General features: G+C 40.9%; 1 long non-coding RNA gene across 2 annotated transcripts; it reads right to left on the bottom strand.

Annotated features, from left to right (window-relative positions):
• Positions 1 to 22,084: 22,084 nt before the first annotated feature.
• Positions 22,085 to 25,620, bottom strand: LOC139433254 (uncharacterized). Of its 2 annotated transcripts, none has more exons than XR_011642811.1 (3): positions 25,070 to 25,620; positions 24,121 to 24,408; positions 22,085 to 22,251 (listed from the first exon to the last, which is right to left on the bottom strand). It is a non-coding gene; the product is annotated as an uncharacterized lncRNA (long non-coding RNA). The 2 variants fall into 2 exon arrangements; XR_011642810.1 differs by lacking the exon at positions 22,085 to 22,251 and adding an exon at positions 23,359 to 23,836.
• Between the last annotated feature and the right edge of the window lie 2,256 nt (positions 25,621 to 27,876).

The raw sequence follows: 27,876 nt of genomic DNA, 5'->3' as shown, positions 1-27,876 counted from the left end.
TCCAAATTACATTCTATCTCATTACATTACTATGTTTTAACTTTAACTGTAAATATGTTCTTTCTACATTTCAAACCTTAGTTACTTTAATACCTGTTGAAACATTAGTTGACACATTACTCACAGGTCAGCTTCTTCAGTATTTCATTCTGGACTTACATCTCTCTGGTAGCCCCTTGGCCACTGATTCTGTATCTGTGTTACCTGCTATAACTCAATCAATATTAGAGACATGTCAACATTCATCAAACAGTGTGTTATCTCCAAATATGGAGCAGGTCAATTCTAAAACTGTCAATCAATGGTCAGATTGAACAATGGAGTTGGGCAGCAGGTTCCTTTCAGTCCCTAAATGAAAAATGTACATTTTAAAGTTTACACTCCCCCTTTTTTACACATTATCCCATGTGTAAACAAAAACCTGTATGGAAGAAAACCTTCAGGTCATAATGGATTATAAGACAATACCAAACATTCTCCCCAAATGTACATCCATCATTTCCCCAGTAAACACTTCAATAAGTGTCTCTCTCCATCTTTCAGTCCTAAAAGAAACAGAATCTTCCTGTGTTAGTTTGAGCTTCACATTCTGCAAACAGCCACCTCCTGTGGGAGTGAAACATCATCAAGCAGATTAGATACGGTTTCCCCTTTTGTGCAATGTTAGGAAACCTCTCATTTCACACATTATTATCACACAAAAATAATGTGTTAGTCCAAAAACATGCTTGATTAGTCATCGTTTTAAATCATGCAGTTGCACTGATCAGGTGCAGACATACACTCACTCACACTCACACTGTCAGGTTGTAAAGTCAGGTTTGGTCAGGTTCACCGCAGAGTCAGTCATTGACAGTGCCTTCCCAAGTTACCCTGTCGGTCAGTTGGTCTCAGTCTTTTTGGCCATGTGTCGTGCTCTGCAGAGACTCCGTCTTCCAGCACAGGCCAGCATCCTTCGTCTATAAAAATCTGTATATATGGAGCGCCATCATTTATTAATTCACAATTACAACTATAATGTTCAAGATATCTCCAACCCCTCCTTGCTGTTTCCCACATTCCCTGAAAAGTGTCTAGCCAAAAAAATGTCACTTCCTTATTGTCAATCCATTTACACCTAATTAGTATTAAAATGACTAATAGATCTATTTCAGAAATATGTGTACATCACTATCTTGTGTCAAAACATTACTAGGATCTGTAAAGATCTGCTATGTATTCCATAACTCATTCTATCAATTTATCTTCAATTCTGGTGCACTTAAAGAACAATGTTACCCTCTTTAACAGTGCGTGGAACTCTGGGTGTCTGAACATGAAACCAGTACCTCAAATTGAAATACTACATTTTGTTTAGAACCAGCTTTCCCTTCAACATGACCTATATAAATAAATATTTATCTGATCTTATAGAGCTGTTAATAAAACTCTCCCTTTGAACTGATCAATACTGAAACAAATTAAAACACTACCAAATTCACACACGAATAAAAAGTCCAGTGCATACTTCCTTCATGCCCCCCCCCTTTCCTATCAGTGTGTTTTAGACTGATTTTCCACTTCACTTTAATAGTTCTCCTCTTTTCCGCTATTTTTATTTACCAATTGACTAATTTATGGTCAATACATCTTCTTATCTTCACTTATTTATATTTATCTTTTGTTCACGATAACAATGGTATAACAACCACACGTCTTCAATTCTGGTCCACCTAAAAATCAATGTTAAACTCTTTAGCAGTGTGTGGAACCCTGGATGTCCGAACATGCAACAATTACTCCCTCCTTTATCAAGGATTTAAAAACAGAAGTCATTTCATATTTCCTATGGTAATAACTATGCTACAATGGTGAAATCAATTATTTAGATTGGAATACTATATCTGGCTTGGCACCAGCTCTCCCTTTAACATTATCCATACAGATAAAGATTTGTCTTATAGAGTGGTTCCTAAAACTATCCCACTACTTTATTCACACGTGAATAAAAAATGTCAAAGAATATTTTGTTAACATGATGAAAAGATTGAAGAATATGGTTGTACTCTGTCATGTGGCCCCCTTTAACCCTCAGTGTGTTCTCATTTTACTCTAATAGTTTACTGCTATTTTTAATTTAATAAATCTTTCTGTCTTTACGTATTTATGCTTTAAATGTGCGTTTTGTGAATAAGTGTGTTTATGTGTAAACTCACTCATTCCCGTTCTCCTTTTCTCCTCTTCTCCTCCTCTGGTTTTCTCAAGCCGTGACCCCGGCCTCCTCACTTCTAATCGACCATGCCAACTCCTCTGATTCTGTGTTCTCTTCAGTCCATCAGCTGTAACTGCATCCGCTGTAACTCTTTTAGGCAGCCATTGGCCCAGTTACATCTGCAGCCCCCATCATGCCAATGTTCTTGCACTGCTTTGCATTTAATCTCCTCCTTTACAGTCTCCCTGCTGTTTTTATGGAGGGCGGATGCTGCTCTCATGTCCCACACTTTGCTCTTGTGCTAAATGTCGTGGCTCAGCTTGGAACTTCATGGTCCCGTCTGAGGGACTGATGAGCGTAGATCTCTGCCTGTCAGCATGCTGTTTGGTTCTGGATGCCACAGGTGGAGATAGTTCTGGCTGCAGTCTTGTTGTTGTTGTTTCAGCTCTGGTTCTCTGTCTGTTCGATGGAGAAGGAGGAGTCTCCTGTTGGGTTAGGTCTTTTGTCTGTTTGGAGGGTCGGGATCGTAGCCTTTTCTAACTCAGAGGGGGAGTCCAGGTCTCGGGACGCATTACCTATAAAAAATCTACCACACTGAGGTTAAATAAATCCAACCCTTTCCACTCTGACTCTTTGTAATCATACTATCTGTCTTAATTGTTAAATGCTATCTAAACAACCTAATTGATGTCTACTAATGATATTACAAAAACTCAGTCTAAAAATTGTTTCATCCATTGCTACATATTTACCCAACATAACTCTTTCAGGAAACCATTTTCTCCTATACATTGAAAAACGTACATCTTTCCAGCATCACATATTCCACACACTACGAAAGAACATCTACATATTTTCTCCAATATTTTAAGCTAGTTTCTATAACAAGATTATCATGTGTGACATAATAATCAGATGTCTTGTTTGCTAACCAAAATATTAAACTTTAAAATCTCTTTTGGCCAGTTGAAGTCCTGCTTACTTCATCTTTAAAATCTTCTTTAATTTGAAACCAAAAAAGGTCTTCCTTCTCCACCATGATCCTATCTCTATATCAAAGTCCAGACAAACTGATGATTTATCTTTAGAAACCATGAGGAATGACTCATAAAACACTATTCTCCCTTACTTCAGTTCTAAATCAAATGAGCCAGACAGGAAACCCCCTTTAACCACTTGAAATTGTTTATCTAAGTTGTGTTACAAGCAGGTTAGATCTGTAATGAATTAAAATCAATATTTAAGGACGTAATATAAGTTAAATATATTGTTAAGCAAATTACTGTTTTATTGTGAAGGCATCTCTGGCAAACAGCGGCCTTTGGCTTTTATTTTGAAAGGCCGTTCCGGAACAGCGAGTCCGATTTCTAGAAACACGGCAAGTTGACAATCGTTCTAATGCATTAACTATAGTCGTGAAAGAGACAAGGAGGGGGAAGGCGTGTGGAAGCAAGCAATGAACTGAAAATGCCACCAATCCTCTAACGTGATGGCGGACATTGAAAACCGAAGCGGGCATAAGCACCCCTGTCTTTACTGAGAAGCGTCCAAAAACCCTTCTGCTTATCACTTAGGCTACTACTTTTTGTTTTATTCATAACCTAAAAATACAATTGTGATGAATAGCTTGCTTTTGTACCATTACATTTACCAACATAAAACAAGGTCTGTACTAATCAACAATGACAACCTACAGACAGCTTATTTATTTAAATATACAAGCCTTTTCTTTATCCCCCTGTTTGATTCCACTTAAAATCAATCTCTTAATCTGTTCCCATTGCTCCCGATAACTCCCTGGAATTTCAGAATTGTCTTTACTATTCTGACGCAATATATTGACTTCGCTTTTATTTATCTGACTTAATTAACGTGCTTCCCCCCCTTTCAGCCACTAGATGGCAGCAGCAGAGCACAAATGAGCTTCACTCTTCTGAGCGAATGTCTGATTACCACAGACAAACGCTCACACAGGTTATTCAGGTACAAATCACACAGATGTATTCCCCGTACAGTTTGTCTAGCTTGATAACGTGCTTCATATGTCCTCACGCAGGACTCTCTGTCTACCTTGCGATCAACGTTATGTTTACGTCAGCCTTTCAAATTACTTGAACAAATAGCAAACGATGGCACTTCAGCTTATGGCGTCAGTCTGCTATTGAACCTCAGTTTTAAACGGCGACTCGATCTGATATATATCGAGTGTCCAGGTTTCGTCGTGTAGGAATTTCACCTCACAGCCCACGAACTGCACCGTCTCCACGCCACTCAGGAATAAACTACCTAAGATCCACGCCAAACAGCTTCATATCTCGTCACGCAGGACTCTTTGTTTACCTTGCGATCAACGTTCACGTGTTTTATATAACTTTCCTAACATAGTAAAAATATGCATTGTATATTCCATTTAAACTTCAAAAACACTCTGAAACGCCTACAGACAATCCTACAGTTTTGTTTACCTTATTTGTAGCTGCAGGGCTCTGCGATTGTCTGAGGTGTCTAAAAGTGTTTGTTCCCGACCCAGTCTGGTCGTCTGAATCCTTCCACAGCTCTGTTTATTCAGAAACGTCGGGTCACCATTTGTTAGGAGATTTGATTGGATAACTAGTCCGCATTTTCAAATCTCCGCGCGTCGCTAAACAAGCTGAAAATCTTACAGGAAGGAAATCCAGAGCATACAATTAACCGTTAAACAATAATCCACTTTAATGGTAATATACAATGCAATACAATCATTACATTACCATACAAGACCATATCATTTCATATGCATAATGTCAGAAGTGGGCCCACCCCTGGCCCCTGCCCACGGGCCGCCACGACGTTCCAGTCCAAGCGGCGCGAGGAGAGAGAGGCAGAACAGAAAGCTGGATAGGCTTTCATACCAATGATACAGGAAGGGGTGGAGTTTAAGGACAACTGGTTGTCTTTTCCAGTCATCTCAAACAAACACCTCTGACCCTCACTGTCTCCTATTTCTGCAGCCTCTGCAGCCTCCACACATATACACATCCCCCCATCACATTCCAGAGACCACAGTGGGGTCTTGTTCCAGCTCCCCCACAGCAATAAAACCCTTAAAGGAATGGTCCACTCATTAGATAATTAATCAAAACTTCAGTATTTAGTGAAACGTTATGTTTAAACCATACCCTGAAGAAATCAGCGATATTCCCCGGTAAATAATGATTTTATAGCTCTTTTTTATCAAGACCTGTATATTCCGTCTGGCCGCCGCCATGTTTGCCATTTTCAGTAGTCACGTGATGGTCGTGACGTCATCCATGCGTTCACTTTGTCAACACACGGAAACATGGTGGGGTATTTCAGTTCGGACTCGTCAGCAGAGGAACAAGTTTTGACCAATGTGAAGAGATTGGATGGGGGAATTCATCCATACATATCAGTATGACAATACGACACCCACTGTCCTTAGACCCTCTGTCCTTAGACCCTCACATCGTACAAGGAAAAACTTCCGAAGAAAACCCACAGTTTAAAGGGAACATGGGAGAAACCTCAGGGAGAGCAACAGAGGAGGGATCCCTCTCCCAGGACGGACAGACGTGCAATAGATGCCGTGTGTAAATTGAAAAGATAATACATACATTTGCAACATAGGTAGTCCAAATGTTTGGAAATGCATGTGTGTATAATGGGAAGATGATATAAGATACTATATGTATGCATGTAGTACCACCCTTGCTAGCGATTCCCTCTCTAGTTTAGCATACTCAGCTTCGTTGTCCCTGGCCATAGAATCACGATTTTATGGGGCCGGAAAAACTGGGGGGAAATACACACTAGCCGGTACTACGCTATATGGAAAGGCCACCAAAAACTGTCCTGGCCTGGACGTTAAAACGGGGCTAGCCGCTGCAATGGAAATGCGCTATAACATACCTTATTCTTACTCCGAGCACTACTTCTGCTCCTCCGTCGCTTCACACTTGCAGAGGGCGATTTCTCTACTGGCCGAACTGGTGTCCTGGTCGGTGATGACACCAGAAAGACCGATGGTACTGCATCTCCATTGAGTAATGGTTGTTCTTTAAATCCCATGTTATGTTTGATCATACTCTCAGAGTAGTCGTCCGGAAATGTGAAATGTTCGCTGCATACATGAGCCTGTAAATCTCTCGGTTCAGGCCGGCCACATTTCGCTAGCCACTGCCTCCGAATGTACTTCTTATGCTTACCTTTTGGCAACAGATGGAACCGAGCATTCCGTGGATTGTTCCTATCCGAATTATGGCAATATTTCGCGATACAGTGAGGCATATTTGAATAGAGAAACTACAGTAAATAACATGGAGATCAACGTGTCTTCGAAAACCAAACGCATGGATTACGTCACGTCCGGGAAATGGCGGCGCCCACAGTGTTGATGTTATTTCGGTATATAATCAGTTTAAAATCACTGATAATGTCATCGGATTAAAAAAAAAAAGAGAGAGACTGGCAGAGACTGGTCTGTTTTATCGGATGATAATTTTTAAAAAATGAGTGTCATGAGCATACCATTCCTTTAACAGCCCTTGGTCTACCGCCATTTTAGTCCTCACATTTATGAAAGGATGAAACAGATAAATCAATATAAAACACAAACATAGGTATTGTTTGAACAGTATTCACTTAACTGCTACTATTTGATAATTACCAGAGGAACTCAATGGACCTCTTTTAATATCTGGAAATTGCAACAAGACTTTCTGCCTTTTTCAAATGTAACACACTTATTAAATATCAGATGCTGCAATACTCAAACCGGAAGTACTCAGCCGCACACCCAGCCGCCGGAAGTTGATAGACGCCATCTTGTGCACAGAGCCTATTGACATGAAAGCGGTGAGACCAACATAAATAACGGAAGCTTTTGGCATATGTTTTTCAACAACTATGCGCTCTTGAAACACTTTCTTATTATTTATGATGTAATATTTTCAAGACATTCTTTTTAGTTTTACAGCTTGATGAAACCTTTTTGTTTGACATCAGCCATTATAGATAATATGGCCATCTGAGTGTGTGTGGTACTGTTTGTGGTTTGTTTTTAACTGTTTAATACAGTTAATTATTCAAAATGTCAGAGTTCCTTATTTTTAAACTGAAACTTGCACTACTGTTCAAAAATAAATAACAACAAACCTGGAATTATGCATGTGGGACTTTTTTTTGCTTTTTCTTGTTGTACCGAACCCGTACCGAACGGTGACCCCCAAACCGAGGTACGAACCGAACCGTGACTTCTGTGAACCGTTACACCCCTAAAAAATATACATTGTGCCATCAAGTCTTCTTACCTTGCAAGCTAGTTACTGTTAAGCTTTGATTCAATAACAACATGTGTTGTTTGCAGTGTGCAGTTACTGGTGCTTAACTTGCTTTTGATTGTCAGTAAATACCTTCAGACTGTAGAGGGGCTGCCTGTCAAGGCTCAAAATAGTTATAAAAGTACATTGTTATTCACCCCAATTGACATCTCTATGTATAATGCGATTAACAGTTATAGCGTATTGAATACATCTACAGTTACCTATGTGTATTGTTAGGAATCACATTGGACCACTTGGGAAACAAAAAGTAAATATTTCTGTGTGTGGTGGAATTAAATGATGCTTGAAGGAAATAAGATGATTCTATGGCCTATGTCTGTATTTTTTATAAATGAATCCGTCTCGTGGTTTTGTCATACAGAAGGCTGGCGCAGTGTAATGATCAGCAGGCCTGACATGTTTGAACATCCGCAAATGAGTACGGCCCGGGCCAACACTGAAACAGTATATACAGTGTATTTAGTTCCATAAGCAAAACATCATGATCATATTGCTAATTACCATGTTTCTAGGGTTGATTTTAAATCAAATGTGTGCATGAACACATAGTCCCACTGAACCACACACATATATTATTAATCAGAGATATGGTTAAGTGTTATTACAATAGTCAGCTCAATAGTAAATAAATAGGGGCCAGTTAACAAACTACTGTAGATGTTAAAGCACAGCTACAGAGTTGCCAGAAATGTGTTATAAATTCTTATCACATAACTTGGATTTTGTTACATTGAGAAAGACACTTTGACAAGCAGTTAATGGCATTTAATGTACCTATTGATGTTACAACTCTATTCAAACTATTGCACTGATTGATAATGACATGAAATACATGGCCATGTTTAGTGCAAAAGGAACAATTGCAAATAGAGCAATTGAGGTGAGCCAAACAATCACATTGTGAGTTGCCATGGTGAGCTGAAAACATGCTTTCTGTGCCTCAAAGCAGCCCATTAGTGAGGCAGGAGAGTGTCCAATTGTTCTGTCCACAGTCCATTTCCAACCCTTTACACTGACAAGACATTTCCATGTATCTGGCATTCTCTCATGCCTGCAGGTCACATTAGGTAACTTTGATTCTGAACAAGTGCATATATTGTATATTTTGTAATTACGCAAATAAAAAAGAAGACTTTAACATTAAAAACATCCTCATCATATTACTTCCTATAGGGGCGTGTCCAATTAGTGGGTTCATCCACCTTGCACAACTAACCATTATTTACTTATTCAGGTAGGATTTAAAAACAACCTAGGGGAGAACACCGTTCTGATTCTGAGCCGGGACAGAATGGACATCTAAAGTATCTTAAAAATGAGACGTAGTATATATGACATGTGGAAAAACAGTGTTAAGCCTGTTAAAGTTACTTTCGGTTTTACAGATTGGTCACCAGCCGTGAGCTTGCTTCCGGTTTAAATATTCTTGATCATCTGTTTCATAATATAGTATTATTTTCAGCAAGTTGTTTATTACAACCATACAACTTCTATCGACATAAACTGTCCTGCACATGCCAGGACACCCCCCCTACTGAAAATACATTCCTTCGTGCATGGTAAAAAAGGGGTTTAATGTACTGCACACACAGCTACCAGTACAGTTTTACCTCGGCAATGTATGTGTAGGTGTCCAAGTATGGAGGTGGGCACTTTTGTTAACATTAACATCAAAAGTAAACATAATGGTTTAAAAGGCTGCAATCTGTCCAAAAGGGCCTTGAAGACAGTCTTACGTATGGGTAATCTGAAAAGTAGAGACTTGTAGTCAAAGACGTTCAGAGACTCTGAATATTGTAGATCATAATGGGAAAATGTACTGGCCATAAAATGGTTCCCTTCTCTTATAAAGCCTTTAAGTTATGTGAGAATTTACATACAGTAAGGAACATTGGTTTTCTTTAAAACCTTCTACCGTACAGTCTTTTCTTTGGCTTACGCACATCCTACCCTGTGGGAATGCATTATGTTAAGAATCTGAAAAGCCATTATTGAGAAAGATCCCTCAAAAGAGTTAGAAATCGGAAATGTAAGTCTGACATTTGGTACACTGTGTGAAACCATCTTGAAAAGAGATAAAGGATATATTTCCTTCACAAAGACACTGAGAATAAAATAAAAATAAATAAATAAAAATGGTTTATTATGTTTTATAAAGCTTAAAAAGACAAATTATTATTCCTTTTTGATGGAATACTAGATATTTAAATAAAACATTTTCTCTTCATATAGGTGATACGGCATACTATAAGCAGAAAATGGCATTTTTGGGTGTCTAAAACACTAAAGCAAGTATGATGCAGACATTAGCCATTAAAGAATATTTAAAAAAAAATCCTTATAGTTTATACTGTGTTTGAACTTATAAGAGAACACGTTTTCCAAGTCACCTTAATACACCATTAAAATGTAGGTTGTGCAAATATTTGAGATTTCCAGAAGAAGATTTCTCGACAGCTTGACAACTGTATAGAAAGTTTTTAATTGTTTCCACTTGCAAAACAAATGTTTTATACCTGCTTTAATTAAAGTTACTGACTCTGCCCTTGGGGAGATATAACAATTGGTGATTATATGTTGCACACAAAGCATATAAAACTGTCATGATTTTAGTTGTTTTATTTTGAAATGTATTTTCTCCTTGTCCTTTCTTTCCTCCTTTCCTGTGGTTCAGCTCCCCTCCCCAGCTGTATCTTGTCTTGTGATTAGTCTTGTGTGTATTTAGTCTTGTCTTCTGTTCTCTGTTCGTTGTCATTCCTATGTTTTGTCCTGTCTGTTTTTTCCTGATCCTATACTGTACCTCCTCCGGTTTTTAAATGTTTAGTTTTTCTCAGTTTTTCTTTTTTATCAGTTTTTTGTGAATTAAAGCTCGCTTTTTGTTAAGAACATTGATTTCTTATTTTTGTACGGCTCTTCGGTCCGCCTTCCTGCGCAAGCATCCTCAGTGTTTTATATATTGACCAAGAAAGCTAAGTTCTCTGCTTGTGGAGCCTTGTCGTTGGGGCCTGCTTATAATTACTAGATTGCATTGTGCATATACTAATGACACCAAACAAAACAAGTATCACCAAGGGAGTAGCGCCTCTACAGGTAATAAAGTAATAACATAGTGAAATTGTTGATTATCTTTCCCTTTTTCAACAGCAGCGCATTATAGCTTTACTCCTTCTGTTTTACTGTACCATCCCAATGCAAGCACAACCTAATTTCACTTCAAAGATACATACTCAACTAAGCATGTAACAATAGGTCATGTCCTCCCACCATGGGAAATATAAGGGACGGTGGACATATTTCCCAACCATTGTTCTGATTTCCTTTAATTCTCCCCACCACTACATTTATAACAATTACATGTTTTTTGACATTTAAATATAATGTCTTTCTTGACTTTAAAAACTATGAATTCCTTCATGTTGCCAAGGGTTTAAATAGCTAACCATGTAAATAAATAATAAAATGAGAAATAGGTGTTTGTTCGCTTTGTTCCCACCTTCTTTACATATGATTGCAAGAGTGCATGTTGGATGAATCAGAAGCAGCGCAGTGCGCTTAGTCAGAGGAGACAGCTCCAGGCTAGAGCACGAGATAATCCAGACTGTCATGTTGCAGGTGCTTTGCCTTCTGCGATCATAACGTTACGAGACTGGCCTCTGAAAATTGAAGAAATTGAACACAAACATGTTACGACTTTATGTACGTGTGTTAATTTATCTAGCAGACAAACTGAAGTGACATTACTCAATTTAATGACCAAATAACAACGGTACACAAGTTAACATCTTAGCGTGCTGTTCCTTTTCCACTGGAGAGAAGTCATCTTTTGGCTGCAGTGGTCTGAGTGACTGCAGTGACTCACGTCTCTTTCCCCCTGCAGGAGCTTTTAAAATCGACATAGTTGATTTCTCGGAATCTTTATATCCTGCCAGGCTGCTTTGTGAAGTGGCACAACTGTGAAAAATATAATTTTTGAAAGTTAGGCTGCTGTAATTGGTGGGGGGACAAATCTCTCCCTGTTAACAGAATAATTCTCGACTTCACAGACAACACACTCTCACTCCATAATCGTCCAGGAGCGACGTTTGGTCAGTGTCCGTGGCGTGCAGTTGTGACGCTCCTAGGCTCCTTCAGCTTCATAAAAGGACGCAAATAGCTTTCAACTGATTGCAATGTATTCCCATCTGTGGCAGGATTTGACGCTCATGGAAGCACGGCATTCGTTTGTGTCGGCTGCCCTTAAAGGCAATGTGAGCGTCCATTCCCATTGGATAACGGAGACTTGTACACCCGGAAGTAAGTATTCCCCTTACTATCGATTGATTTTACAATGATATCTGCACTACTCATCGATTAAAAAACACCAGATTATCCTTGTTAATTACACAACATTGATTGGTTTAAATTGTGTGCAATGCTTTTGTATTTTTCCCCTTCGATTCGGAGAAACAAATATTTTTTCCGGAGTAAAGGATGGCAGAACACACTACCCAGAATCCCCAGCTATCGTTTGGACTACACCATATGCTCTGTTTGACAACCCCCGTTTTTTTCACCATTCATTCCAATGGCTGGTGTCTGTCACCTGATCTTCAAATTTCTCCCTGCAGAAAAAAAAAACATTGCCGAACTTCGTTTTATTCTCGGTGGAAAATGCCTATTTTAAAGTTAGTTTGGCCATTAAAATGCGTTTTGATGTCATTTGATGCGAGAAATATGAGTTGTTATTTCAGATTATGTGTGCAGTGGATGTACATGATCTTTAGTTTGCTAGTTATTACGAAGATTACTTCAGGAAATTGCGTCCATAGAACGTTTTCATTGTCACCAAGGTGGTTGCTAGGGACGCTGCTATCGATATTATTTCTGTTATGTTGTGTAACTGTTTAATTGTGTTATCTTTATTGCTACCCCCTTCCCCATCAATGTATAGTGTTGGTCCACAGCGCAAACGTATTAGTTTAATAAAATCCGCATCTAAAGATATGTTATTTTCCCCTGTGCAATTCCAGTCTCACATCTCAGAGCACATCGTCATTAACAAATACCGGAAACAGACCGAAAAAAAAATTAAAGAATAAAATAATACATTATTCCGAGTGTGCTTGCTTTTCTCTTTGAAAGTCATCACATAACGGCATTGTAATACACGGTTCGGCTGCATTAAATATTACATATCTGCCGTAGTTCTGTATTTATAGAGCCCTGATGAGAAGACTTCTAGACAAACATGAGGAACTGAAAACGTGACGTGGATCATAAATATATCAGCCATTAAACAACAGCTTACATTTCTTTTCACACAATACGTCTCCTTGCAGTATCAACACTAATTCGGCTGACTTTTATATTTGATCCAATTGGTAGATAGGCTGTATTTACACCATAAAGGTGCACAGCTGATATAAAGGGACACCTAGTGGTTAAAGCATGTTATTGAATTTCATTATTTTTATTATTAGTAGTGCTGTCAAAATTATCGCGTTAACGGCAGTAATACATTTTTTGAATTAATTGCGTTAAAATATTTAACGCATTTAACACATGTGCAGAATGGCCCGCCCCATACGTGCCACCAGTGGCAGCGCCAGGGTATGGCCAGTGTTGGGAATGTTCACTTTCTACATGAACTAGTTCAGTTCACAGTTCACACATTTTAAAATGAACTAGTTCAGTTCATAGTTCATAATTCAAAATGTTGAACTAAAGTTCATGGTTTCAAAAATGAACTAATTTATAGTTCATAGTTATTTTTTCAATACGTTGCTGCGAGCTATTATTTGTCTCCTGTACGATGTTAATGGGCCATTTCAATGTTTACAATATCCTCAGAGGGCCGTACAAGTTATTGACCTCTGCTTAAAAAAACTAAAATCACAGCCCATTCATTTCATTCTGTGCAAAGAAAAAGCAACCTCTTAATCCAGATATCTCACCACGACTCGCGTATGCATGCACGTGCAGGGTGTGGCGTGACCACCAAAACAGAAAGATATGGACACAAGATGTGTGCAAATGTATTTAGTTTCCTATCCATGTGAACATGATTTAAGTGGGGGGGACCTAACCTCCTCTAGGGGGGTCCGGGGGGCATGCTCCCCTGGCAAGATTTGTTGCACTATGAGAGCAACATTAGGAGATCTATGGACACATCTCTCAACACCCAAACACAACTGTAAGCAGATTTTCTTTTAATTTATGGATATTTGACAAATCACTCCCCTTTGAAACTGTATTCTTCTTTATTAATAACTGTCATATAGTATTTTATACCTGTTTACTTTATTCTCTTGTTTTTTTTATAACTATAATGATCATATAAAGATGTGCCTTTACCTCACTGGTTGTAGACAAAGCTTCTTATATTCGTTAGCATAGCTAGCTAACCAGATGCTAATGATAACAACAAAGTTATTGACTGTATGACAGATGAGCAGATCGCCACTGGGCTTTCAACTAAAGACACAGACACGCAGAAACTGCGGCATGTGTATGGACTTATCGGTACTGCAATTTCTGAAGTGCTGGAGTGGCGTTCTGGTGCTCTCCGTCAGAACTGCACCCCTGTCAGTCGAGACATATACCACGTGATGACACGTTAGGCTCGTGTTGTGTTCAAGGACCCTGACCGTGGCCAGGAAAAACAGGCACTAGCTTGTTTAATTTGTTTGCGGTCTAGATTTCTTTCATTTTTTTATTTTTTGCGTGTGTTTATAAATTACCTCGAGGGCCGTACCAAATTTTCTCGCGGGCCGTATACGGACGGAGGCCGGAGGTTCCCCACCACTGCCGTAGAGTCTCACTCTGAGCGAGTGCTGCTGCAGCTGCTCTCGGCTTCGTCCATACTAATTAATTCATTCATTCATTCAATGCTCGCCGGTTCCGCGGTTCCACATTGTTTGTTGTGAGGAGTCTGATATATTTAGTATATTTATATTTTAGTGCGACAGCCAGGGATGACAGGCGCGTACGCGTCACAGGCAGCTTGCTGTTGCCAGATTATTTTGAAGCCTGTTTACCGTGTGTTTTAACTGGGTTTTCGGCTGAAAGGCATATGCAATCTGGCACACTTTTGAACGCCGTTATAATACAGTGCTGAGAATGAACGTACTTTTGAACGCCGTTATACAGCGCTGAGAATGAACGCGTTCTCAATTACGTTCATCTAGCGGAAATACAGTACGTTCAGTTCACGTTCGCCCAAAATATGAACGCGTTCATGAACGATCGTTCATTGAACGCGTTCAGGTACATCACTGGGTATGGCTGGGGTAGGCTACACCCATACCAAGAAATGGCTTAGCCCCAACATGAAAAATTATGTTAAAGTAAGCAAAATAAAGTCTGCCAACTCGCGCGGAGTAAATTGCACAGACAGCAGTTAGTAAGATTGATTTCAGTAGCCACGGTTTTGAAAACTTTTGTCACGTAGTGATCGTCTTGTTAGGATTTGTCTGTGTTAGTATTTTTCGTGTCCTTTTCTATCTTTGGGTTTCCTATTTTATTTTGTAAAGTGTTCACCCCCGTTTCCTGCCTGTTTGCTTTCTGTCGGTTTCCCTCTCTGATTACCCAATTGTGTTCACCTGGTACCTATGTGTTTTCTCCTCCCTCCTCACCTGTCTCGTGTTTATGTGATTAGTTCTGGGTGTATTTACGTTGTGTGTTTTCTGTCTCTCTTTGTCGGGTTGTCTTGTGTATTGGCTTGTCCTCGGTGAGTGTTCTGTTCTGTATTTGTCAGCATAGCCTTGAAATAAAGGAATTATTTGTACGTTAATCTGCGTTTGGGTCCTACCTGCTTCACACACCGTAACATTACAACCCAACCTTAAATATGGGCCCAGCAGATCCTTTTGAGCAGGAATTATTGGATTTTACGTTTTCTTTGGCTACCTGCTCTGATCAATGGATAGGAGCGGTCAGGGTTCAGCAGCGAGATGCTGCTCTGGCAGAAGCAGTCCACCTTACACTGAGGAATCAAAGTTTGGTGAAATTCTTACCTGCCAGGCTTTTGGATTACCTCACAATTTGTTTTCCCGATCCTGACAGACCCAGGTCTCCCAACTCCTGTTTTGATACCACACGCATTGTTGTGGTCCGTCTGGCGTCAGCCCCTGCTTCTCACCCAGTGTTTGCTACTGTCCAGGAGCCATTCGCTGGTACTCGTCTGGCCTTTGGAGGTCCACGGAGCCTCCAAACGGCTCCTAAAGGAAGGGGTCGCAAGGCCAGGTTGGCAGCACGAGCCCAAAGAGTCAGGGTTCCAGAACCAGTTCAGCCCCCAGCAGCCATGGTTACGGACCCAGTTCTGGCCCCAGCAGCCATGGTTCCGTGCCCCAGTACCATCCCACATAGCCATGGTACCGTGCTCCAGTACCACCCCACACAGCCATGGATCCGTGTTCCGGTTCCCTGCCCTGCAGCCATGGTTCCGGCTCCAGTGCCGGTCCCAGCTGCCACGGTCCCTGCTCCGGAACCGGACTTTACAGCCATGTTTCCGGCTCCAGAACCGGACCTTTCAGCCAGGATTCTGGCTTCAATTCCGGCCCCAATCCCGGTCCCAGCAGCCTTGGTGCCAGACCCAGATGTGGCCCCAGCTGCCACAGTCCCATCTCCAGTACCCCCTCAAGTTCCCTCTCGAGTTCCCTCCTTTAGTCCCTCCTCTGGTCGCTCCTTTAGTCCCTCCTCTGGTCGCTCCTTTAGTCCCTCCTCGAGTCCCCTCTCTAGTTCGCCTCTCGAGTCCCCTCTCAAGTTCCCTTCTCTAGTCCCTCCTCTAGTCCCTCCTCTAGTCCCCTCTGGAGTCCCCTCTCCAGTTCCCTCCTTTAGTCCCTCCACTGGTCCCTCCTCTAGTCCCTCCTCGAGTCCCCTCTCTAGTTCGCCTCTCGAGTCCCCTCTCAAGTTCCCTTCTCTAGTCCCTCCTCTAGTCTCTCCTCTAGTCCCCTCTGGAGTCCCCTCTCCAGTTCCCTCCTTTAATCCCTCCTCTAGTCCCTCCTCAAGTCCCCTCTCTAGTTCCCCTCTCGAGTCTCCTCTCGAGTTTCGTTCTCTAGTTCCTCCTCTGGTCCCTTCTGTAGTCCCTTCTCTAGTCCCTTCCCTAGTCCCTCCTCAGGTCACTTTCCTAGTCCCTTCTCTAGTCCCTTCTCTAGTCCCATCTAAAGTCCCTACTGAATTGCTGTTGGAGGTCCCGCAGACTACTCTTCTGCCGGGGGTCCTGCCAACCCCAGGTCCTGTGCCGTTGGGGGTCCCGCCGTCTACTCTCCTGCCGGGGGTCCTGCCAGCTCCTTGTCCTGTCTCGTTGGAGGTCCTGCCGACTACTCTCCTGCCGGGGGTCCTGCCAACCCTTTGTCCTGTGCCGTTGGAGGCCCTGCCGACTGCTCTCCTGCCGGGGGTCCTGCCGGCCCTTTGTCCTGTCCCGTTGGGGGTCCCGCCGTCTGCTCTCCTGCCGGGGGTCCTGCCAACCCTTTGTCCTGTCCCGTTGGGGGTCCCGCCGTCTACTCTCCTGCCCGGGGTCCTGCCAGCTCCTTGTCCTGTCTCGTTGGAGGTCCCGCCGACTACTCTCCTGCCGGGGGTCCTGCCAACCCTTTGTCCTGTGCCGTTGGAGGCCCCACCGACTCCTCTCCTGCCGGGGGTCCTGCCAACTCTTAGTCCTGTGCCGTTGGAGGCGCCGCCGACTACTCTCCTGCCGGGGGTCCTGCCAACCCTTTGTCCTGTCTCGTTGGGGGTCCCGCCGTCTGCTCTCCTGCCGGGGGTCCTGCCAACCCTTTGTCCTGTGCTGTTGGAAGCCCCGCCGACTGCTCTCCTGCCGGGGGTCCTGCCAATCCCGTGTCCTTGTCCTCTTCCGTGGGGGATCCTGCCGAGGCCTGTCCCACCAGCTCCAACACCGGGTCCTGCCCGGCCTCCGGCACTGTCCCGTCAGCGCCTTCCTGCCCGGCCTGCGGAGCTGTCTGGTCTTCGCCCTCGAGCCCGGCCCCCTGAGTGCAGCGGTCCTCGCCCTCTTGCCCGGCCCCCTGACTCTTCCTGCCGCTGCCTTCGCCCCTCCATGGTCCCCACCTTGGACTCTGTCTTGCCCCCGGGCCGTCCGCCCGAGTCCCCCTTTTTGGACTCCGCCTTACCCCCAGGCCGTCCGGCCGAGACCTCTTCCTGGTCCTCTGCCTTGCCCCCGGGCCGTCCGCCCGAATCCCCCTTTTTGGACTCTGCCTTACCCCCGGGCCGTCCGCCTGAGACCCCTTCCTGGTCCTCTGCCTTGCCCCCCGGCCGTCCGCCCGAGACCCCTTCCTGGTCCTCTGCCTTGCCCCTGGGCGGTCAGTTCAGTCCCGTCCTCCTGACCCCCTCCTCCCACCCTGGTGGCTTAGTGATGCGTGATTAAAGACTGTGTAATGACTATTTTGCACATCCCTTTCAAGATTTTCTAAGGTTTATTGACATATCATATAGGCCTACACAACTATGGTGTAGTTATGCATTGAATGAAAAACTTGGGTCGCAGGTTCCTCAATAGTGCATTACAAGACATCTATCAATATTTGTGCATACCTCCAGCAATGTTAACTATGTTGAAGCACTTACTTTAACTGATATTATACATAATGTATTATACTCTTATAAGATGTATGCAGATATTTCATCTCCGGCCTTGTCAGGTATTGAACAATCAATAAATAAAGAACACAGAATTGTTAAATATAAAACACAGAATTTGTGTGATTATACTAAATGATTTACAAATAAACACCACTGCATATTTACAACTGTTACACATGCTGATGTAATGCAAATGTTCCAACTTGGGATCAATAAAGTATATCTTATCTTAAGCTGATCGATGGCTTTTGCCATATTTGCACAATTTGCCTCTGAACCTTGACAAGTGCATGTTTCAGGCTTATCAATTAATGTAATGTAATGTTATCAATTAACAACGGGGGTCACAAACATAAGACCAGCTGTTAAATAAAGCTCTTCTGACCTTAGCTGGCATATGTGTATATATATTAATGCTGCCCATTATGGGCACAAGCAATTTTCACCCATTTATTAATTATATGTTTTAAATGTGAGTGTTTCCTATCCCCTAAACCTCCAGGGATGTACACAGTTTAATACTGGCAACTTCTTATTATGGGAAATACGAAAACGTCTTTTAAAACTACAACTCCCAGTAGAGACGTGCCATAGATAGAGAACATGTTGCGAAACAGAATAGCCAGCATGTGTAGTTCTGGGGACGGGGTGGGGGAGGGGGGGACGCGGTGGACCCGTTCAAATCCTGTTTTGGACAGTCTGCCGTGGTTCCATCCCATTTCAAGTGCTGTTCGAGAATCGGCGTAACCCTCGGAGCACACTCTCCAATCACAGAGCTTGAGGACTATCACCGGGTTTGTCAAACAGAGCACATGGTGTAGTCCAAACGATAGCTGGGGATTCTGGGTAGTGTAGTGTCTTCTGCCATCCTTTACTCAGAAAAAATATTTGTTTCCCCGAATCGAAGGGGAAAAATACAAAAGCATTGCACACAATTTAAACCAATCAATGTTGTGTAATTAACAAGGATAATCTGGTGTTTTTTAGTCGATGAGTAGTGCAGATATCACTGTAAAATCAATTGACAGTAAGGGGAATACTTACTTACTGTCAATTGAGTGTACAATACTCCGTTATCCAATGAGAATGGACGCTCACATTGCCTTTAAGGGCAACCGACACAAACGAATACCATGCTTCCATGAGTGTCAAATCCCGCCGCAGATGGGAATACATTGCAATCAGTTGAAAGCTATTTGCGTCCCTTTATGACGCTGAAGGAGCCAAGGAGCGTCACAACTGGATGCCACGGACACTGACCAAACGTCGCTCCTGGACGCTTATGGAGTGAGAGTGTGTTGTCACAGAACAGTCAAAGCTAACCCTAGTTTTTCTCCATCTCCCTTGTATACCTTTAAAATGGGCCAATTCTTCTGCTCTACCGTTTGTGTCAAGTATATTCTGGCACATCTGAAAAGCGGTGCAATTTACTTGTGTCCAGCGCCATCATGAAGGGCATTTATAGATGATCATCTCCAGCCAGCAAAGCGTGCAGTTATCTATGCTTTTGTCATCTCCAAGAATAGATTCAATCATCTTCTTTACACATTTCTCACGCTCCCAGTTCTTATGATATTTGCCACTATATCTACATCATTTTCCACTTCTTACTTTGCATCTAGAGAGCTATAACCTCTGATCTTTCAATGTACAGTACTGACTTCCTTGCCTCTTGAGCGTTCGACTATTTCTCTTTCAATTACATTTGTAGCTTTCCTTATTTTTTATTTTGCCACTATTTTGCCACTTCTTTTACAAATTAATTCAGCTGTTGTATCATCTCAAGTAAGCTCTGAACTGATACTAATAACCCCCAGTTGGGATCATGAGGTTTAATAGTTACAGAAAAAGTATGAAGGATAAAATTAAGATTGTGGGAAAAGTGAACATGGAAACAAGAGATAAGCAGGATAACATCAAAACTTGTGGAATCAGTAGATAATATTTACAAACATCACCCCACATTGGCTAAGCTCAGCTGTGCTGTCTGGGTTGGTTTAAGATGAAATAATAACCCTATAGGCAGTATGTATTTGTCTCGAATTCATGCCAGTGTAAAGCATATTATACTTTTCTTTTTGTGTATTGTTTTCCCTGCCATGTCAAACCTACCTAATACATTTTCTAAACCCCTTATCCTGTTCAGGGTCATGGGTGGTTAAAGTCTCACCCAGTATGCAATGGCAATAGCATTTTTTTAATACATACATTTTAAATCTTTTAAATTAAAGGCAAAATATAAGATTATAATAATAATTATTAGATAAAACAACGTAAATACCAGAACGCAATAGCATACAAGCAAATACAACAGTAAAAAACCCAAATAACCATCACAATGCATGAGAAACCCCACATCTGGACCACAGTAACTGAATGCACCCTCATTGGCCCTGGATCTAGCTCTGAAGACCTTTGTCTGGCGACCTGAGAGGCCTGAAGGGTTATAGTCAGTGAGCAAATCATACTTTTGGCGAGGAGCCAAACCATTAAGTGATTTATTGACTATGAGCAGAATTTTGAAGGTGATGCTATATTGTACAAAGAGCCATAAAGGTGAATTCAGTACTGGAGTAATATGTTCACATTTTTGTGTACCTTTAAAGTCTGCTGCTTTCTTAATGAAATGGAGCCATCTTACTGTTTTCCCATTTTTTTTTCTGTTTCTCCCAGATGGTTTTAGTGGTCCACGTATCTCCAATCTCCATTCTTGCACTCTAAAAACGAATTCAGGTGACCTTTCACCTCCACTTAATTAAATGCATGGTTGCAAGATAAAAATGTGAGTTAATTGATTTAGATAAACATTTTAAGTTGCAAACATTAATTTATAAGTTGTGTTGACATAATAATGTTGGTAATTACATCAACTTAATATTGTGTTTAATTTGAACTCTGATTTCTGCGTTGATTGACTTAAAACTAAATTCAAGTTCTAGTAAGTAATGCAATTGCCTTGATAACTTCATTGTTCTACACCTTGAGTTAAAGAGATTACGAAATGAAGGACAATACTGTTCTTATTACGATAATATATATACTATTATTAATGGGAAATCATGTCATTCATGACAATATGCCCGCAGTATTTATAAATCGTGGTTTATTACAACTTTCCATGCTCACTTCCGATGTTACACGACCGCTCCGAACAAAACAGCTTTCGCCGGTTAGTGACGTCACGCACGTCACGAGTAGAACACCTGTTGAATAATACACTACCTCTGTGGCTGATGTCGGACTCTGGAGACAGAATCGAGTGACAGACAAGACTCATTTGGCAGAGATCCGATGCGGCAACAGAACACAGACTGGTTTACATTTGACTTTAATTCATAGAGATTCTCAATAAATAGTAAATCAATAATAATACATCGTAATGTAGCAGGCAAACTTGGCTCAGGCAACAGAACAGAGACTGGTATATACATTTGACTAAAATTCAGAGATTCTCAAAAAATAGTAAATAAATAATAATGACTCTGCTGAAATAACCAGTTTAGATACATATAGCTGGTCAGGCTGTTGTAAATTGACCAGCCAGTATATATTAGGCTGGAACGGTTGGCTGGAGAGGGGTTTTGGACACTTCAGCTGGCCAGGATGGCTGGTTTATCCATCTATCAACAGCTTATGTTTAATAATAGTATTAAATATACCCTGCTGGGAGCTTACCAGGATTCCAGGTGACCAGCATACATTAAATACTGGTATGATTATTTAAACAAGAGAACATAAATATATTACAAAGATTCATTGTGTCATGTATTCTGGTATCTACAAAATAAAGACATTGTATAGTGTTCATAATAGTATTTTAATTTAATAAATAGCTAGTTAATATAATAAAATACACAGTAACCATACAATAATTATACAAATAACAACCAACCTGCAAATCAACCTACACATCAAAATAAATATTTTATCTAAAACCGGTGCATTTGATTTAAAATAAAAGTAATACATAGAATTCAATATTTAAATGGTAACAAAAACAGTAACACTATGTATGATAAGAACAAGGCAACAAAGAAAGTATTTGTTGTTTTTCCTTGTTCATGTCTATAATGTTTCCCGTTGTGTAGCGTCCAGCCTTTCCCAATCTGGCCTGCACTTCTGTCTGTTGAAGCCACTTCTTGAAGCAAACTGAAAAGAAATGTACAGATATAAGTACACTGTAAAAAGAAAACTTAATATTTACGTTAACATTTGGGCTGCTGTGGTTGCCAGAACCGTTAAAGTATAATACATTACAAATTACAGTTGGTTGGCATAGAGTAGACGTTACAGTCAACAATTGCTTATGGTGAATTACAATGGCAAAAACAAATAGAGCTAGTGTACACGGTGCAGCTGTATTATCTGGGAAATAGAAGAATCGGATCAGGATTCGGTATTGGCAGACAATCAATATCAAATGAATCGGATCATTATTAGCATCTGATCACCTTTGTCGACTTGCAGCCTAAATACAAAGATAACTCCACTCCTACCACTCTTACCTCTAATAAGCCTTGGTAGAACTAGTGTCCGAGTCATAGGGTCCAGAGGCCTGTACTACGAAGCTGGTTCAACCTAACCTGGATATGTTTGAGTTAGCCGGTTGGCCTAATGCAAAACATACGCGCTCTCGCTAAACGGTCCTACAACGCGGGTTATCAAGTGGATCGCTCAAGCCAGCCGTGTCCTATCTAGTTAGGTGCGCGTTCACATGAAAGCGGTGGTATCTGGAGCATTCGACCAATCACAAACATGGAGAAGCGTACTGACAGCGCAGCGTCATACTTCATGAATGAAAAGTGAACTTTAATACTAGTCAAAAATGAAGAAGTTAAACTTTAAACATCCATGACTTAAACACTTTATCCAGGATCAAAGCTACATAGCTGCACCTGCAAGGTGAACACAGCTGGGAACAGAAGTGTTTGAATGCGTACATTAACAGGTTTATGATATCACTGCCCGTCTAAGACACGATCTGACTTCAATTACATTTGTCTCGAGTGTTTCCTCAACTTATGTGTTGCTTAAAATAATACTTCTGCATACAGTATGTGACACTGTGAGTGTTGCACGGCCAGATACGGCTCAGCTGACTCAGATAAGGAAATATATGATACATTATGAAGTGATATGCCGCGGACTGTACTTAATGTTACTTTGATCCGGTTACTTATGTTGTGGCCGATATTTAAGTAAGCTTTCTTAACGCTAATGTTATAATAGTCAGATTGCTCTGAAGATGGAGGTGATATTCTATTCATGTTCACGTTCACACAGTCGGTGATTTTTGCCGGCCGTCTTTCCTGCAACGGCAGCTTTTCTGTATTTCCTTTCTCCTGTAATATGACTTGATCGCTTTAAACTCCGCACACTGAGCTCTGATTGGTCAGCAGGCAGTGCTTTCACTGAGTTGAGCTCTTAGCCTGCAACCTAACCTGCTCCGGGGCAGTTTAGCCGTTCAGCATAAGTTACCATGGAGATCTAGCCCGCTAAAAAGAGAACCAGCTTCGTAGGACCGGAAAGCCGGAGTTTTCCCTGAAGTTAGCCGCGAAGAGAACATCCTGCTTCGTAGTACAGGCCTCAGGACTGACTGAAGACATGTGGAACAGAGGACAGGCATGGTTCGATGTACAGGAAACTGGAACTTTGAACAGGTGTTTTCATCTTTTCTGCCTGAAGATTCACAAGTTCTTGATCAGGTGTTTGATGTGGGCTGGCATGATCCTTTCTGCAGCGATAAATAAAGAAAACAAAGATTTTTTTTTAAATAATGGAAATGATGGTAACAACAATAATATTAGTATAATTATGTATATAGCACTTACACAATTGCAAAGTGATTCTCACAACAAAAATAAAGAACAAAACAATATCAACAATAAAAAAACAAATTATTACAGGAATGTTGAGACAAATAAATGTTTTTTCAGTCTTTACAATGCACGGAAATGACCTTCCAAAGGCTAAATTCAAACTCAATACCATAAATAACTGGGTACCAAAGTGCTTTACCTGATAGAACACGCTCCACACGGAGCAGCAACCATCCGGCTCGGCCTTTTGCTGCATATCATCTCCTCCCTCTCTCTCTCTCTCTCTCTGGTGTTAGGTTCCAGTAGATCTCTACTATCCAATAAAACAGAAATTCCCCAAAAAAAATCATATTAAAAAAGTTAAAAACAATGACTGGCTGTTGGCATTGAAATGGATTAGAATCTCAACTTTTTCCTGGATGTCAGGAAGGCCATGGAGTCGTTCCCTTCAAGTCCGCAACCAGTCATAGGAGTTCAAATGCAAAGCCTGAATGATGACAAGAGCGAGAGACATACATTTTACAATTATATTTTTAATTCATACCAGAGCAGTGTGTACAGGCCCTGTACGACATGCAAAGAACAGATCAAATCCCCTGACAGACTCACACACTTTGGTGATGTCCTCATCTGATAATGTTTCATTTTTTAGCAGCAAAGTAACATGTATATGTCAGACCCAACTCATTTACAGTATGTTTTGCATCTCCTCAACAATGGTCTGTATAGTTGAGTAGAACAAAACTGTCCCTACAATTTCAGGTAGATTAACACACATTTGTAAGAAAAGTTTACAATGAAGCACAAAACCCCTCTTTGTATTAAGCGAGCTGCCACAGAAAGTGCAGCTTAACATGCTAACCTTTGGTGAGCTACAGTAAAGCTAACTTCATGCTCAACACAAAACCTTTAACGTGCATTACATTGACGATTTTAAACACAACTTAACTCTCTCTACTTGTAAGATAACGTTTAGTTAACTTACCCTTAAATAACTACATCACGTTTTTCAGTGGAAACACAAACTGCAGAAAACGTTAGCTGCTAACTGTTGTTAGCTAAGACAGCTAGCTCTTAAGGGAAGTAACATAGCCTCATGGCAAACGTAAGGTTGAGTTAACGTAACGTTGTAAGAAAGCAAAACGAACCTTCGAGAAAGCGTTTACTCTCTCCTTAGCGGGCATTGTTGATTGTTCGAAACACGATCTCTTGATGTGCTGCCCCACACATCGTCGGTTTCATCGACCCCGGGTTACCTGGTCTAGCAAACGTCCGCCTCGTACGACGCACTTGTTTTGTCCATATACGCAACATTTGATCATTTTTTGGCCACAAAAACATCCCATAACCAGATGTTGAGACGGCCCCACATCCCCATACAACATATCGCTTGCCAATTATTCTTGGCGTCTTATTGCTGTGCATCCTTTGTCGTAATATTTGGCCCTTCAATGCATTCAAACGGGACTGAGCTCAGCTGTGTTCCACTCATGACGTCACCGCCGGAAATGGCCGAAGTTGATGTTTCCGGCGCAACGAACGATTGTTACTAACTGACAACTTTTGTATGCTGTTATAATCGTGATTTATTAAAAATAGATCAATAATAAAAAAATCATATGGCACATTCCACAATACAAATGCAACCTCTATCATATACTAAGCCCACTAACAGGTGCTAAAAGCATTTCGTAAGCTCTTTAAGGATTTCAAGTACACTCCCACTTAACATGCCTGGACAAGTTCCAACAATTAAGACAAATAGAAATATACAAAGGACATTTTAAGGTGAGTGTCATCTTTTGTCATTCAAATACAGTAGATAGCCTTATAGTTGCACGTTCAGCATGGATAGGTGTTGACAGCAATGGCATGGGAAAAGGATTGTGTAACATTTGAAAAGTGGCTTCTGCTCTTCTGCTCCAGTTCACATATTGTATGGAACCTGCAAAAAAGATGAGAAGGTACACTAAAACTTGCACGGTTGTGATTGACAAAATCTGTCCACATACATTTAAACACTAGGCAAAGTACTCAAAACCACCTCTGTGTGTCTTCAGGACCACATTGCCATGACGACACACACATGCAGACTCAATAGGTGAAAACAATACCAGCGTTGCTTTAGCAGCTGGTAATAATGGCTCTGAATTAGCTAAGAGTGACAGTTTAAAAAGTATGCAATTACCTAATTCATTATCTCTTATGCGCTAACCTATTATTTAATGTGCTTCAAAAGGACATGAATATCGCCTTCATCAGTGACCAGTCCACCCCAGGATCTGACCATACGATGGCAACCATCGTGGTCGAGGGAAACAAATGAGCAAGCATTCTGCGTTAAATGTGTTCATACTGTTTGAAATAATGACTGTCGGCAGTGTAAACATCTTTGTTACATCTTTTGTAAAATTGATGTGTGTGATCTGCAGATTGGTGGCCATTGAGAGTTTGTTTCTGTAGTTTTACAAAAACTTTACAGATTTTACATATTTGGCACTGGTTTTAAATATGCAAAGGCCTCTAACTTCGATGTGATGGCAGCATTTATTTGCTATAATATGGCTAATGTGTTTATTTATTATTTAAATGAAGCTCAGCGCAAGTCCTTTCAGGAAGACTGGGTGTATATACATTCACTCCGCAGCTGCATATAATCAGCTCATCAAAGGCATTCTCTTTAACCTATTACATTTCACTTCATTCTCCAGCAGCCAATCAACGTGCTGCAGCCAAACTTTAAAATGGTTCTCCGCTCTCCTGCAGTCAGCTGTGATTTCAGGTGTTCATGCAACTTATCATATGGCATGTGTCAATAAATGTTCAAACAAAATGAATTATCTCCTGATTGAAACATCATATGTTGAAATAAACAACAGCAGTTTAAAATAAAAAGTGAATTGCCTCTTGAATTGATTTTGTTGTGGAATCAATTAATGTCTTTCTTTAAAGGCAAAAACATGAAAAAGCTAATAAAAAAACTATTGAATACAATATATTTGGAGCAACTTAATTTATAAATGGTTGTCAACTTAAAAACATGTGTTCACAATGATGGTAATTAAGTATACAACTTAAAATTACTTTTAAATCATGTGGTAAAACTAGTCGGAACAACTTAATCTTTTGAGTAATCAACTTCAAAACTTGTGTTTATGCTACCAATTATTAAGTTAGTGGTAATTAAAAACACCTCTGATTGTAGAGGCAAAGCCTTCTCCCCTAACTCAAATAACTTTGTTGCTTTAAGACAATTTCATTAGAAGTTGTCTTAACTCAATAAACATCGATGCAAACTGTTGTGTTGATTTTCTTTGTTGAGCCAAGGCATTTGTTTTTAGAGTGTGGCAGGAGCAACGTGAACAACGACCTGAGACAATGAAGAAATTATTCGCCCAGGCTTCATATGATAGCAGGGTGGGTAATGAAAAATTAGATAATAGATATAAATGCCAGAGACACATTACTTATGCTGTATTTCATTCTTAAGTAGGTAGTGTGCTAAAACATGAACATTAAAGGTTTACACATACATCAGAATTTTGAGTTCCAGTTAATTGTTTGTAAATGTACATTTTCAGTGGGTCTGAACAATGTTTGGCCACACAGCAAACATTTGTAATGAAAGGCCCACCAGCAAGACAGTAAGGTTAAAAAGGTTACAGAAAAAGAATGTCGGATAAAGTTTGGATAGTTGAGGAAGTGAACCATGTAAACGGAGAGATAAGCAGGTTAGTATAGTATATAAATATGACTTATGACAGCTGTGCGGTCTTGGTTGGTTGGTTTAGGATAAAGAAATACAACTGGGGAGTGTTTGTCTGTAAAGCATGTATGTTTTGGTGTATTGTTTCCCCTGTCAAGAACTTTCCAAGTATTCAATGCTTTTCCTTATCTAAACCGCTAATCCTGGGTCATGGAGGGTTGAAACCTATCCCAGCATGCAATCTGGGAG

The sequence above is a fragment of the Pseudochaenichthys georgianus genome, chromosome 3 (genome assembly GCF_902827115.2).
Source record: "Pseudochaenichthys georgianus chromosome 3, fPseGeo1.2, whole genome shotgun sequence".
Lineage (NCBI taxonomy): Eukaryota > Metazoa > Chordata > Actinopteri > Perciformes > Channichthyidae > Pseudochaenichthys > Pseudochaenichthys georgianus.
Note: the sequence above shows the minus strand (reverse complement) of the source record. Positions and strands in the feature narration are given on the sequence as shown.